Below are 14728 nucleotides of genomic sequence, written 5' to 3'. Positions count from 1 at the left end.
AAGACCACAGTGTGGATCTTTGGTCCTTCTTAGAAGGGGGAACAAAATACCCTTGGGAGGAGTTACAGAGACAAAGTTTGGAGCAGAGACTGAAGGAAGGACCATCCAGAGAATGTCCCACCTGGGGATCCATCTCATATACAGTCACCAAACCCAGACACTATTGTGGATGCCAACAAGTGCTTGCTGACAGGAGCCTGATATAGCTGTCTCCTGAGAGGCTCCACCAGTGCCTGACAAATACAGAAGTGGGGGCTCACAGCCATTCATTGAACTGAGCACAGGGTCCCCAATGGAGGAGCTAGAGAAAGGACCCAAGGAGCTGAAGGGGTTGCAATCCCATAGGAGGAACAACAATATGAACCAACCAGTACCCCCAGAGCTCCCAGGGACTAAACCATCAACCAAAGGAGGGACTCAAGACTTCAGCTGCATATGCAGCAAAGGATGGCCTTGTGAGACATCAAAGAGAGGAGAGGCCTTGTGAAGGCTAGATGCCCCAGTGTAGGGGAATGCCAGCACAGGGAAGCAGGAGTGGGTTAGTGAACAGAGTGGTGGATGGGATGGGGGTTTTCAGAGGGGAATTAGGAAAGGGGATAATATTTGAAATGTAAATAAAGGATGTACCTAATAAAAAAATGAAAAAAAAAATGACTAAAAGGAAAAAGGACTGCTCCTAGAAAGGTGCTGACTGACAGTGGCCTGCAGCAGCTTAGTCCTTACACACTTGGTGTTCAGAATGTAAAAGCAAGGAGCTGCAGATACAGGGCCCACCACTTCCCTCCTCAGCATGTTAAGAAAAGAGCATTCGCTCATAGTATGCAAGTGTTCAGAGGGTCAAGTGTTCTTAAGAGCCAAACACAGATACATCTTAACAGTAGTGAGCAGTTAGTAGGCCCACAAAGTTGGCATATCCACACAGCACAATGGCATGAAGGGGAAAAGCACCAACGCACCTGAAATACCAAAGCATCTCATGAAAGCTGCAAACAGGATTCTGTTAAGTAAATCTAAAGTTATAGAAATGACAGAAGCAGCGCCTAGAAATGGACAAAGGACCATGAGGTATACTACAGAGTGATACCAAAAGCCTTGAGGGAGGACAGACACGTTCATCCTCCTTATCTATTGATGGTGCCTCTGGCATACGAGTGTATTGGAACTGATTAAACTGAACATTTGAAACTGTCAATTACAGTTCAAGATGACTATCAGAGGCTCAGTGATGAAGCCCAGCACAATGTAAAGCTGTGGGTTGAACCCCTATCACTAATTTAAAAAATATAAAGTAAATTTAAAAAAATTATGAGTTGGTGTGCTCAGTAGTTTTATCAACTTGACACAACTGGCTGGGCTCTGGAAAATCTGTGGGGCATTTTCCTGACTGTGATTGAAATAGTGGACCCCACCTATTTGTGGCAGCACTCCTGGGCAGGTGTCCTGGGCTGTGTAAGAAAGCAGGGTGTGCAAACCTTAGAAAGCAAGCCTGTAAGCAGTGTCTCTCATCTGTTCCTCCCTTAGCCCCTGCCCTAGTTTCCTTCAAGAAGGGGCTGTACAGTACAAGCTACAAAAATAAATAAATTAAATACATACATACATACATACATACATACATACATACATACATACATACATCCCCACCTTCCTCTCCCAGGTTGGTTTTGGTCAGTGCTTTATCACAACTCGTAAAACAGAAAGTAACCAGAACACTGGGCTAAAGCTTGGTGGGAGGGGTTGCCTAACACACACAAGGCTGTGTCACATATCAACTGCCATTAAAAATAAAGAGGTGCACACCGTTAATCCCAGCACAAAGCCAGCCTGGTCTACATAACAAGTTCCAGGCCTACCCCATTACAGGATGAAGAAAGGAAGAAAAGGAAAAAGAGAAGAGAAGAGAAGAGAAGAGAAGAGAAGAGAAGAGAAGAGAAGAGAAGAGAAGAGAAGAGAAGAGAAGAGAAGAGAAGAGAAGAGAGGAAAGAAAGGGACAAAAGAAAGAGAGAATGGAAGAAAGAAAAGGAGAGGAAGAGTAAGCTGCCTGAATTCTGCAGCTCTTTCAACAGCACACTGAGACTTTGGCTGTGGCAAAGGACCAATGCTACAGCCTTCAACACATCTTTCCCTTTGACCTTTGCTCTACATAAGCACAACTGTAAAAGTAAATGACTCTTGGGTGGAAAAGTGAACCAACAGGTCTCCCTGGATTGCGCAGTGGTCTGCTGACTGGCTTTGAAGAAAGCCCGAATGTTTAGCTCAGCCATGAACACTGATTGCTCTGTCACTAGGTATTGAAATCATTACTGCTACAACCTGCCCTAAAGTGGTTCATTAATTCAGGTAAACATTCACTACACATGCTCTTTGTGTCTGGCATTGTTGAAGTGCTGGACTTCATGCAGCAGGGCCAGGATCACATTCCAAAGCTGTTCTGCACCTTCTATTGGATGGACTTAGCTACTGCACTAAGCACACAGTGAAGGAAGGCAGTGGAAAAATGCACAGTAGCCAGCCCAGGACAGCCACTCTTGTAATGGAGCTAGCTGGTTCCAAAGAGGTCCTTCTTACTTGGAATTGGAAAGGGTGTGGAAAGGTAACAAGGACTAGACCCAAAGGGTGTAAACTAGTAATAACTGAAATTTTCAAGTAAATTCTTAGAGATTATATCAAAGATAATATCCCATACCATATCCTTTCATTTCTGTTTTCAGGGGGTCTATTTGTATATTTTCTGGTTTCAGACAGGTTCTTGCCCTGGCTAGGCTGGTACTCATAATGTAACCTAAGCTGACATTGAGGAGCAGTTGACAGGCGGCCTTTTAGCATCTGAGTACTGGGATTACAGATATGTGCCACCTTGGACTTAAAAAAAAAGTTCTCCATTCCTGGTTTTAGAGAATCCTATGCTCTGGACCTAGTATGAGAATTGCATCATACAGAAGGCACATGTGTTTTATTCAGTATTCAGTAAAGCCCAGAAGACACACATCTTCCAACTGACCAAGAGCATCCATTTGAAAACTACTCTTTTCTGTTCCTTGTATTGATAATGTTTCTGGCTTTTTCTCTAAAATAACTCACTGAAGTGAAGACAGAACCACTAAGAATGGATTCCTGGAGTACATGCTACTGTTAGAGTTTCAGGTTCCCTTGGGAAAGTTTCTTCTCTTATAAGTGTTTTCAGTTACTTCGGAAATACCATGTTCTATCTTTGCAAAGGAATAACTTTACAAACAGCAAGTTTTCAGTGGCTTTGGCCCAACAGAAGGATTCTCTATAGCATGTTAAAGGCACCATGCCCTTAACCATGCTCTATAGCATGTTAAATGCACCACGCCCTTAGCCAGCCCCACATTATCCTCCTGCTCACTTGCCATCTCCACTGTCAAATACAGTCCTAATATATATTTTACTTTGAAAGGAAATACTGCTCCATGGCATGGCCAAAATCTGCTGTCAGCTACTGATCATTTGGCCCTTCACATGCAATAGTTCCATCATCCTCACTATGTTAGGGAACCATTTCACAAGCACAGAGCTACTTCTCATTACTAACACAGAGGACACCTTGGACTATGTGGCAGGGAGTCTCTCAGGCTAGGTGTGACCACACCTGCTGAGAATGTGGGCTCACCTCACCATGAACATCTACAGTTTAATTGTTCTCAGTAGGGCCAATATCCTGTAATTTCCCTTAATCTTAGAAGACAGGTAATGACAACAGGCTGGCTACACACCTCAATCCATGTTCTAAGTATCTGGAAACACACAGCCTGTACTACTATATGCAATGAAGCCAGGTCTTTCTGGTAGGTTGGCTCAATGGATACAATGTTTGCTATAAAAGCATGAGGCCCTGACTTTGATGCCCAGCACCTCCACCACCCCCCTGTACATGCCCCTGCCCCAAAAACTCAGCTGAGCATTGAGCTGGAGAGGTGGCTCAACAGTAAAGAACACTCACTGCTTTTGGCAGAGATCTGGGTCGCAAGCAACTGCAGCTACAGTTGTAGGGGATCTGATACTCTCTTCTGGTCTCCACAGGTTCCTACACTCAGATGGGGCACAAACACCTCATCAGGCATACACAGATATGCATAAAATATTTTTCTAAAAGCGGGACATAGCAGCTTTTAAACTTTTTAGCATTCTATGGCTAGCCAATCTAGCCACATCAGCAGGCCCTAGGGTTCAGTGAAAGACCCTATCTCAAGACGTAAAGTGAGAAGCAACAAAAGGAGACACCTGATATCAGCCTCTGGCTTCCACCCACAGAATTTTACATCTACAGAATGGCTTTATTTGCAGTACTGTTACTCTTTATCATGCTTAAATTGGCTTTAAATTATGACAATTCTGATTTATCAGTGCTTATAAGAACATAATTTGCTGGGCAGTAGTGCATGGACAGTGAAGAATAACTGAGAAATTATTTTAAATTCATCCTATTATAGCTTTCCACAAATTATGTTCTTTTTGGTTTTTCAAGACAGGAATTCTCTGTATAGCCCTGGCTGTCCTGGAACTCACCCTGTAGACCAGGCTGGTCTCGAACTCAGAAATCCGCCTGCCTCTGCCTCCCAAGTGCTGGGATTAAAGGCATGTACCACCACTGCCTGGCCACGATGCCATTCTTTGACTTAATTATTCTTTAAGGGAAAGTCTCTGTCTCAATTATCTTTATTCCCTAAGTCTAATTTTAGAAAAAAAAATATTTTTAATTTATTGACAGGACTGTCAATAGGTAACTAAGGACATTAAAAGTCAGGCAAACCACACAAACACCCAACAAAGAAAGAGAACTTCACACCAATTTCCCTTATGAATATCGATGCAAAAACACTCAAAATTCTTGGCAACCGAATCTAAGAACACATCAAAATGATCATTCACCACTATCAGGTAAGCTTCATCCCAGGGATGCAGGGATGGTTCAATATACAGAAATCCATCAATGTAATCCACTACATAATCAAAGTCAAAGAAAAAACCACATGATCATTTCATTAGATGCTGAAAATTCATTTGACAAAATTCGACATTCCTTCATGTTAAAAGTCTTGGAAAGAATAAAAATTCAAGGCCCATACCTAAACATAGTAAAAGCAATATACAGCAAACCAGTAGCTAACATCAAACTAAATAGAGAGAAACTTGAAGCAATCCCACTAAAATCAGGGACTAGACAAAGCCCTCCCCTCTCTCCCTCCCTCCCTCCCTCCCTCCCTCTCCATTTAATATAGTGCTTGAAGTTCTAGCTAGAGCAATTATCAAAGGGATACAAATTGGAAAGAAATAGTCAAACTATCACTATTTGCAGATGATATGATAGCATACTTAAGTGACCCCAAAAACTCCACCAGAGAACTCCTACAGCTGATAAACAACTTCAGCAAAATAGCCAGATATAAAATTAATTCAAACTAATCAATGGCCTTCCTCTACTCAAAGGATAAACAGAGAAAGAAATTAGGGAAACAACACCTTTCACAATAGTCACAAATAATATAAAGTATCTTAGTGTGATTGTAACCAAACAAGAGAAAGATCTGTATGACAAAAACTTCAAGTCTCTGAAGAAAGAAATCAGAGAAGACCTCAGAAGATGGAAAGATCTNCCATGCTCGTGGATTGGCAGGATTAATATAGTAAAAATGGCCATCTTGCTGAAAGCAACCTATAGATTCAATGCAATCCCCATCAAATTTCCAACTCAATTCTTCATAGAGTTAGAAAGAGCAATTCTCAAATTCATCTGGAATNACAAAAAACCTAGGATAGCAAAAGCCATTCTCAACAATAAAATAACCTCTGGAGCATCCCTGGCGTCAAGCTGTACTACAGAGCAATTGTAATAAAAACTGTAGAACTTATGCTCTAAGATCAAGAATTGACAGATGGGCCATCATAAAATTGCAAAGCGTCTGTAAGGCTAAGGACACTGTCAATAGGACAAAACAGCAACCAACAGATTAGGAGAAGATCTTTGCCAACCTTACATCTGATAGAGGGCTAATATCCAATGTATACAAAGAACACAAGAAATTAGACTCCAGAGAACCAAATAACCTTATTAAAAAATGGGATACAGAGTTAAACAGAGAATTCTCAACTGAGGAATACTGAATGGCTGAGAAGCACCTAAAGAAATATTCAACATCCATAGTCATCAGGGAAATGCACATCAAAACAACCCTGAGCTCCCACTTCACACCAGTCAGAATGGCTAAGTTCAAAAATTCAGGTGACACCAGATGCTGGCAAGGATGTGGAGAAAGAGGAACACTCCTCCACTGCTGGTGGCATTTCAAGCTGGTACAACCACTCTGGAATTCAGCTTGGCCTTTCCTCAGAAAACTGGACATAGTACTATCAGAGGTCCCAGCTCTACCACTCCTGGGCATATACCCAGAAGATGCTCCAACATGTAAGAAGGACACATGCTCCACTCTGTTCATAGCAGCCTTATTTATAATAGCCAGAAGCTGGAAAGAACCCAGATGTCCCTCAACAGAGGAATGGGGATACAGAAAATGTACAGGAATGGTACGTTTACACAATGGAGTACTACTCAGCTATTAAAGACAATGAATTCATGAAATCTTAGGCAAATGGATGGAACTAGAAAATATCATCCTGAGTGAGGTAACCCAATCACAAAAGAACACACATGGTATACACTCACAGATGAATGGATATCAACTCAGAAGCTCGGAATACCCAAGATACAATTCACAGACCAAATGAAGCTCAAGAAGAATGAAGACCACAGTGTGGATCTTCGGTCCTTCTTAGAAGGGGGAACAAAATACCCAAGGGAGGAGATACAGAGACAAAGTTTGGAGCAGAGACTGAAGGAAAGACCATCCAGAGAATGCCCCACCTGGGGATCCATCTCATATACAGTCACCAAACCCAGACACTATTGTGGATGCCAACAAGAGCTTGCTGACAGGAGCCTGATATAGCTGTCTCCTGAGAGGCTCCACCAGAACCTAACAAATACAGAGGCAGATGCTCTCAGGCAACCATTGGACTGAGCACAAGGTCCCCAATGGGGGAGCTAGAGAAAGAACTGAAGGAGCTGAAGGATCTTTCATCCCCATAGGAGGGGCAACAATATGAACTAACCAGTACCCCCAGAGTTCCCAGGGACTAAACCACCAACCAAAGAGTACACATGGCTCCAGCTGCATATGTAGCAGAGGATGGCCTTGTTGGATATTAATGGGAGGAGAGGCACTTGGTCCTGAGAAGGCCAGATGGCCCAGTGTAGGGGAATGCCAGCACAGGGAAGTAGGAGTGGGTAAGCTGATAAGCAGGGGGAGAGGGGATGGCATAGGGTGTTTTTGGAGGGGATACCAGGAAAGGGGATAACATTTGAAATGTAAAGAAAGAAAATATCTGATTTTTTTTTTTTAACAAAAAGGAAAAACAGTCAGGTAAAACAAAAGGAAAGAAAAAGAGATGAAGAAGGAATTAGGCACAATGGTATGACTTGGACAGGGAAATCACAGACTACAGAGTTTCTGTACCAGAAATGGCCTTTAGCCAATAAGATCCAAGGCCTTTCAATCCCTTGGCCTGATGCAAAAACTCCCAAATTTTTGTGTGCTCTCCTTATCTAAGAGAGGATCCACCCAAAGAACTGCTCGAAACACCTAGCATGTGGCAAGCGCAGGATACAGCCTTTAGGGAGGCACAGCCAAGAAAGCATTCTCTAGCTTCCAGCAGTGAAAGAAGTTAAGTCAATCAAACAATTAAAATTGTATACCCCAGTAGTCTCTCTCCTAGACTGCATTGGTCTAACACTGTTTAGCAGACATCCTACGTTCTGTTCTGTCCATCCCTGAACCTCCTCACTCTTGGGCAAGAAATGGTTTTCAAAGCCACAAACTTGTGAGGTCTCCTTGACCTGTCCCTTCATGTCAGATCCTGAGCCAGCTCACATTTCCAGAGTGATGTGCACCAGATCACATCCAGGATACCTTCCCCTTCTGCTGACAACTCTGTGAGGCTGGCACAGCTCCAGCACACAGGGCACAAAACTCAAGACCGGAGTGCTATTGTGATCCCAAAAATGCCAGCTGGGAGGAAAGGCTCACTCCCTCTGGCTTTAGTGTTAAGACAGCCCTGCCCAGTGAGCAGGCCACTGTCTTTCTTCCCAGGGTACCTGCAGTCCTCTTGGTTCTATAGCACTGTATTATTTGTATGATCTTCTCCAGGGACCCTCCAAATACTGACTGAGCTTCCTGTTAGCTGTCTGTCAGGCACCCTGACTAGATCCTCCCTACCTTTTCCAGCCTCTGCCTCCACTGCTCCACTAGCATCCAGCTCAGATCTCACCAGCTCAGGTACAGCAGCACAAGAGCCCAATGGCAATCTTCATACCCAGGTCCTAAAGAACAAAAACCACAATGAATGTCTCACCCCTTTTTCTCTGCTAGATACCTCAATGCCCATTCCTACTGCTAAGTGCAAAATGTGAACTGTATACCAGGACACAGCCATCCCCCAGAATCAATATTCTTCTCCAGTCAAACAGCTGCAGACAGTGGTATGCCCTGAATACACTGGAGTCAAGCTTGAGCTCAGACCTCCCACCAAACAGATGGAACCCATTACTAAGAGGATGCTTTCTTTCCTGCAAACATGAGAAAACTCAAGCCAAGAGGCTTTCCTTGGGCTTATTTCTGGGCATCAAAGCTACTACATCTAAATCTACATTTTACTATGACTACACTGAAAAGCTATTTTAGTAAATTTTTATTTATTCTTTGGTAAATTTATATACTATGTTTTGATCGTATTCACCCAACTCTTCTGCTTAACTAGTCAGATCCAGCATCACCTCTCTATTCCCTCCAACATCATGTCCTCTTTTGTCTTGTTTTACAAGCCAGAGTCCAATTTGTGCTGCCCATATACTCCTGGTGCTAGGTCACAGGCGGTTCAGCTACCAGGAGACATATTCTTAAAACAGACGCTCTCTTCCCTGGAAGCCACCAAGTGTCCACAGCCCCTCAGTTGGGAGATGAGGGACCCCTCCCCACTCCATGCTAAAATGTTGACTGGCCCGACCAATCCTGTGTAGGTCGCCCCAGGCGCTGTGAGCACTTGAGCACAGGGTCCCTGTCACGCCCAGAAGGCAATACTGCTCTGGTCCTTTCTAACCTCTGGCTCTTACAGCTTTTCTTACCACTCGTCTGTGATGTTTGCTGTTCTTGTGGATAGGGGAACGATACAGAAGTTCCATTTGTGGGTGAGCATTTCATTGACCCTACTACTGTTATTCTGCTAAACGGACATGGCATCAAACTTCTCAATTCAGGTTTCTTTCCTCATAGATTAGTGCAGCTCTCAGGAATCATCAAAGAAGTTTCTTTGTGCAGTGAATGGTGGTTAACACAGAAACTTACAACTGGTCAAAGAAAGAAGCATCAGTGGGGTGTCCTACACACAGCTTAAGCAAGGCTGTCATAGCAGATACCCTGTGCACAGCATGCCCAGCTACAAGACCAAAAGAGACAATCACGAGAGATGAGGACAAGTTCTGGTGCCCACCCAGCTCTAGCATCTGAGCCCACTCTGTGCACCTCCACTCCCCACCCAGAGACACAAATAAAAAGCCACTACCAAAACAAAATACAAGTTCACTAAAGCATTATTGTTTAACAGCTAAGAAGTAGAAATCACCTAAATGTCTGCCCAATGATAAAACAATGTATATCCACACAACAGAATATTACACTGAAGTAAAAATGAGGCTTTGATATTTACTACAATGTAAATGAATCTCAATAACGTGCTGAACTGGATAGTTTTATGTCAACTTGACAAAAGCCAGAGTCATTTGAAAAGGGGGAACTTCATTTGAGAAAATAGCCCTCCAGAATGGCCTGTAGCAAGCCTATGGTGCATTTTCTTGATTAATGATTGATGTAGGAGGGCTCAGCTTGCTGTGGGCAGTGCTACCTGTTGGGCAGGTGGTCCTGGGTTCTCTAAAAAAAGAGGCTGAGCAAGTCATGAGGAGCAAGCCAGTAAGCAGCATAGCCTCTGCATCAGCTCCTGCCTTCAGGTTCCTGCCCTGCTTGAGTTCCTGTCCTGACTTCCCTGAATAATGGTGTGTGACCCAAGAGTTGTAAAGCTGAGATAAACCCTTTCCTTCAAGTTGTTTATGGTCATGGTGTTTTATCACAGCAATAGAAACCCTAACAAAAAGGGCCATATACTGAATGACTACATTTATATGATATATCTGGAATAGCTAAATTCATGAAAACAAAGATTAGTGCTGCCAGGAACAGGACCATGGAGGGGTCGTGTTTCTTCATGGAGAGCTCACAGTATTCTGGACTTAGACAGTAATGACTGGTACAGAACTTTACAAATATATTAAAGACCACTTTTATAAACCTTGCATTATGTGAGTTAAATATGAGTAAAACCATTATTTTAAGAGTTAATGACCTAGAAGGATAACATAGTGCCTCTGCTCAGGGGCCTGCTTGAACCAGCCTGCAACAGGATAGCCTATCTTCAGAACACGCAATCTGTTCAAATGAGGAAACAATTTATTTTCCTACCAATAAATCCCTATAGTAACCAATCATAAAATCAAATCCAAGATAAACAGAGCCAAAAACAAAAGGGCATACATACAATCTGCAGCTAGCCAGCAGATACAGGATGGAACCAACTCAAAACTGCACAAGGAGAAGTGTTCTCAAGCATGCAGCTCACCTCCTGCTCATCACAGCCACTTCAACAAGTCTAAGACTTTCTGCCTCGTGAGGAGAAACTGCAACCTCTGACTGGTAGAATAGCAAACAGCACTCTCTCCTCTGACTGCAGCCACACCTTGCAGAAGGCCTCTTTATATTTGGGCACTGGGGGCCTTCATCTCAGAGTATTGCTAAATTAAGCTAGTCTATGTTGTACTGAATTTAGCCAGACCCCCTGGCAGGCTGAGAGACTTCCTCCGGCAATGGTTGAGGATGCAGAAATCAAGAGAAACATCACAGGGAGGTTGGCATTGCTTGACTCATTCTGTTCAAGACTACAGACTCTCCAACACCAGAAACAAGTAACCATTCTTAACACAATCCCTCCTTCTTCTGTGGCCATACACAGACATACAGATCTGGAGCCACAGAGGGGATTTGAACCATACTTTTTAAAGCCTACTAGCTACATGCCCAAGGACAAGTATCAATTTCACTGTGCCCTTCTATCATTGCTGAATGAAAAAAAATGAAGTCATGAAACTGGACCAGGGCACAATGCTCAAGAATGGCCCACCACAGAACATCTTCCTACTCATAACTCCATGTTATACCCCATGCAGGGCTTACTTATCCTCAGTTCTAGTCACTGACACCAGCCATGCCTCTTCCTGGATTCGTTTTCATGGAACCACCAACAAAAGACCCCATGAGGACTTTATACAAAATGATCTCCCTCCTCTACCCGGGCCCCGCCATGGAAGTAAAGACAAAAAGCCATCAATAAAGCCTCTCGGATGTATTAAATCGGGGCGTGACACAAAGCCTTCATTCACCTAACAGGCATTTAAAAGCACTGAACCGAGACATTTGAAGTGCATATTGTGCGAACAGTAATTGGTAACCTTTCCATAAGACTCATGCAATCTGATTATAATTCCCAAGTGTCAGCAGTCAGTTTTTAAGGTAAAAGAAAAAGGAAGTGGGATGGCTTCAAACGCTCAGGGAGAGGTGTAGGAGGGTGTCCTTTCCCTGACAGTAATTCTCATTTGACTGAAGGCTGCTAGAACAAGCTCAGACTCAAAAAAAAAAAAAAAAAAAAATCTGTCACATTAGAGTTGACTGAAATGCAATCAAGATGAAACTTACTGGGTTTAACATACACACTTAGCCTTCTGCTCCCCCTCTCTGAAGACACAAAAGGAGCGTGTATGTGAAGTTGTATCTACCTATGCTAAAGATGTAAGGCTGGTGTGCAGTGTATTTTCAGGTAGGATGTCCGTCCAGTCAGCAGCTAGGCTCTGCTGCTGCAGCCGCCTTCTGCCTAGCTCCAGATGAATTTCCATCATGCCACACAAGGCACAGCTCCCAGGGCTGGCAAGGAAGTAAAAGTTTTCAGGAAGGAAAGATAGGCTACAGAGCTGAGGGATATGGGACTTAGAAAATAACTTGTGACAGGCTACTGCTCTCCCCTTCCCGCATCTAAAGCTCTACCTTAAGCCCAGAAGTATAGAAGAGAATGAATCAGACTGACTCTGGGGACCAGCTATTGTCACCACACAGCAGCAGTTGGCCTCTTTCCCCCAACACAGTTCAGTCTTCTCTCCCTCACTGCAAAGCGGTTTCATCTGGAAAGTCACAACCCTGAATGCTCAGGCTCGGCTTGCCACCTCTGCCCAACCTTCCATCCAGCGACCACTGAGAAACTCTGCCCACAATGGGAAGAGACACGGCGTCTACACACCACTGTGTGAGCTCTGTAGTCAGTTTGCAGTGTCTCACCAATGCTACTGAGTTAGCATGACGGTCCATTTACTCCTCGCTCCCCACAGGCAACTCAGAACTGCTTTCAAGGCACTTTCACCAGTAAAACAGAAGGAAGTCCAGAACCAAGAACTACACAATTGGAAGGAAAAGCCGGGGGGGGGATTATTCTATTATTCCCAGTAAGACACCAGGGGGTGTCAGAGGGGGCACAGGAAATCCCCCTTCATTCAGAGCCTACCGCTGCTATCAAGTCCATGTCGGCTGAACTGTGAACTATGTATTTTAAAGAGTTGTTAGGGTTGGCAAGATGGGGAAGAACTTACCACAAAAGCCTAAAGACCCAAGTTCAATCAAGACCTCATGATGGAAGGAAAGAATCAACTCCCAAAGCTATCCTCTGACATCAATACACACACTCTCTTCCTCTGTGGGCCTTGGTTTCTCTCTCCTCAAGATGGCACAAATTTAAAATGTAGGCCCCTTGCACACCTCACAACCCCTCGCTTCCACAGCCTGGAGCACTCCTAAGACAACCACACATTACACCAGAGAAAAGGAGGTTATGAAGAATTTAAAATGTTTTCAAAGGAAACTTTTAAAAACATAAAAAGACTTACCTCAGTAAAAATATTTATTTTCCTGTCTTACATTCTCTTTCTTAGCACCTTTATTATGAACCTGAAAAAAGAAAGTAGAAATTACTTTTCCTTGACCATCTACCACATGCCAGCAAGGGATTACAAACAGGGAGCTGAGGTCATCAAAAAGAGACCACCAAGAAACAGAACCCTGACAGAAGGGAAAGCTTCTAAATCAAGGATCCACAGATGATGGGAACTCTGCAGCAGGCTGGAGGCTGGGTATAGAGTTCCTGCTCCAACCAGGACATCCTCAGTGAGCCATCGCACCTCTGGGCCCATTGTTTGTATGGCTACCAACAGCACCCAACTAAGAACATGAGGGTCAAGGATCACACTGTATGACCCAGCCAGAGACTCCTTGGTGTCTCTTGAACATACATGTGAACAAACATTCATTCTTAGCTTCTTACAAAGAAGAATCTGCCTCTTTAATGCTTGTTATGGTTCCTATAACTGCCTTCAAGGCACTAAGAGTGTAACAGATAAGAAGAGATGGAGATGAATTTCCTGACTTGCAAAGCAAAAAGGAAGATTGGGGTCTTCCCTCATTTGTTTAACATCTGGTTTGTCTCTTATCGGATGTTTGCTTGGGTGCTAGGCACTCTTCACAGGATGGTCATAATATCTCTCCAGTTTCCAACATAAAGGAGGTGCAAATCACTGGTTGAACAAGGTATTGGATATAACACTGTTTTTACTGAATGCCATACTTGACTGGCAACAGAACATTCTAGACAGTACCCTAGAAACCCCAGGTCTTTGGGGAATGTCTAGCAGCATCATAGTCACAGTATATTTAAGAGAGGACTGAGTAATGCAGGGTTAGAAAGCAGGAAGGAAGCCTTGAACGCCAGACCACACCTCCTGCTCTATTCTCAAATGTACTGATTAGTGAGAGTACTAGGGCAAGCCTGTAATCCCAGCTGGTTCGGAGGCTGAGGCAGGAGGATTACAAACTCAAGGCTTAACTGAACTACACAGTGAGTTCAAGGCCAGCCTGAAAAACTTAGTGAGAGTATATCCCGAAATTTAACAATAAAAGGAAAGAGAAGCTGAAGCTGTTAGCGCAGTGGCAGAATGCTTACCTAGCATAGAAAAAACCCTGGGCTACGGGCAGTGGTGGTGCACGCCTTTAATCCCAGTACTTAGGAGGCAGAGGCAGGCAGATTTCTGAGTTCGAGGCCAGCCTGGTCTACAGAGTTGAGTTACAGGGCAGCCAGGGCTACACAAAGAAACCCTGTCTGGAAAAACCCAGAAAAAAAAAAAAAGAAAAAGAAAAAGGAAAAAAAACCCTGGGCTATATCACCACTGCAGCAAAATAATTTTATTTTAAAAGTTGATATCTCTTCTCAGTCTAAGATCTAACATTCCTGTGGCTTTTCTCTTGTTCACTTACAAACATGCTGGTTGTGTTGGTGCATGCCTCTGATGAGAGTACTCAGAAGGCAGAGGCAGGAGGATCTCCAGCCTGGTCTACAAAGCAAGTCCAGGATAACTGGGGCTATTACAGAGAGAAACCCTGTCTCAAAACAAAACAAAACAAAATAAGGTCAAGGAGTGAGTAGGAAACTGAAGAGGTGAAGAGGAGGAGGAGGAGGA

The 14728-nt window shown here is 43.6% G+C and overlaps 1 protein-coding gene across 7 annotated transcripts in view; it reads right to left on the bottom strand.

The window, feature by feature from the left end:
- Positions 1-14728, bottom strand: part of Mrtfb (myocardin related transcription factor B) — a 162927-nt gene that overhangs the window by 140846 nt on the left and 7353 nt on the right. For 5 of the 7 annotated variants that reach the window (XM_029544820.1, XM_029544819.1, XM_029544823.1 and 2 more), the window contains exons 2-3: positions 13106-13166; positions 8292-8395 (exon numbers count right to left, since the gene is read on the bottom strand). The gene's annotated coding sequence lies outside the window, so the exon portion shown is untranslated. The remainder of the gene's footprint in view (positions 1-8291; positions 8396-13105; positions 13167-14728) is intronic. The other 2 variants (XM_029544822.1, XM_029544821.1) reach the window with 2 other exon arrangements.

This window comes from Mus pahari, chromosome 12 (genome assembly GCF_900095145.1).
Source record: "Mus pahari chromosome 12, PAHARI_EIJ_v1.1, whole genome shotgun sequence".
In the NCBI taxonomy this organism is placed as follows: domain Eukaryota; kingdom Metazoa; phylum Chordata; class Mammalia; order Rodentia; family Muridae; genus Mus; species Mus pahari.
Note: the sequence above shows the minus strand (reverse complement) of the source record. Positions and strands in the feature narration are given on the sequence as shown.